This window comes from Austrofundulus limnaeus, unplaced genomic scaffold (assembly GCF_001266775.1).
Source record: "Austrofundulus limnaeus strain Quisiro unplaced genomic scaffold, Austrofundulus_limnaeus-1.0 Scaffold63, whole genome shotgun sequence".
NCBI classification, from domain to species: Eukaryota; Metazoa; Chordata; class Actinopteri; order Cyprinodontiformes; family Rivulidae; genus Austrofundulus; species Austrofundulus limnaeus.
The window spans coordinates 797644-798908 of NW_013952465.1; positions in this window are offsets into that span (position 1 = coordinate 797644).

Below are 1265 nucleotides of genomic sequence, written 5' to 3' on the forward strand. Positions count from 1 at the left end.
CTTTCACCCGAGAGCCTGCAGGAGTCATGGGCAGGTTGTATGGGGTGGGAGGAGGGGGGGCACTCTGCCATGAGGAAGTTCGGCTTAAAGACACGTCCCAGGGGCATTTCTGGTCCCCACCTGTCGTTTTGCTCCTCAGCATGACTTCCTAAAAACGCTGCAGGATTTCTCAAACATGCATGAATGAGTCAACGCAAGGCTTTGGGCATGTTTTTTATGAGAGTATAACATTATAACATGATATAAAACTCAAAAAAGTAGATTTCACATGATATTGCCCCTTTAAAAAAGGTTGGTGTTTTTATCTGTGTCTTCTAACTTAGCTTGCTGCATCAAGTGTGTGTGTACATTTTTATCTGTCGCTTCTGCATTGTTTAAAGAAACTTACCAGTGATTATTAATATTTATGTAAGTAAATATTAAGTATTAAGTGGGCCAACGTGGTTGTGTTGTTCGCTCTGAAATGAGACCAGCAGGCCCAGGCTGATCCCATATGTGGGGTTGAGGTCAGGATAGCTGGCAGTTTATTCCATCCTCTCCACTCCCAAGTTCTGGGGGTAGTCTCTGATAAACCACCCTCTGTGGGGGTCAGCGTTGTCATCTTGGGGGACTGAATTCATCCCCAGACTGTGAAGATAGGATGGACAGTGGCTGCAGAATTTCATCTTGATATCTCTTTGCATTCAGATTGCCAATCAGACACCTGACTGGCAGCACCTGGGGGCACCAGAGGCTCAAAACAAGTGTCAGTAACAGTAACATAAGCTGTTTGACAGAGAAGATTTGGCAATTCTTTCATGTGCACATCCCACATAGTCAGCTCTACTGCTCATCCCAAAAGTGCATGTTCCTTACAAATGTGGCATAAACAGGTTTTCCAACAGTATAAGATTTATAGCCAAGAAGCCTTGTTACAACAAAGGAATAATCATCTACCAATCACAGATTTCCTTATACGTTTGTACAAAGTTTATATTTAAATATAAGTTAAATGACTTCAAATAAAAAAATCCCTTTTTTGCAAATGTCAAAGTTGGATTTTCTTCTGTGTTTTTAATCAGCATTAAATGATTATTTGTGTATATTAGTCTAAGCCATTGGGTTCCAAAGTTGGGGTCAGTGCACACAGTTGGGTCCCAAAACACAAAGGTGGGGTCCTTAAAACATCTTCAGAATTAATTACATTTAAAAATGACTAATAACAATCATTTTTTGCCTAGTTGTCACAAAAGAAAGAGAATAGAGTAATTAAAATGAAAAAAAAA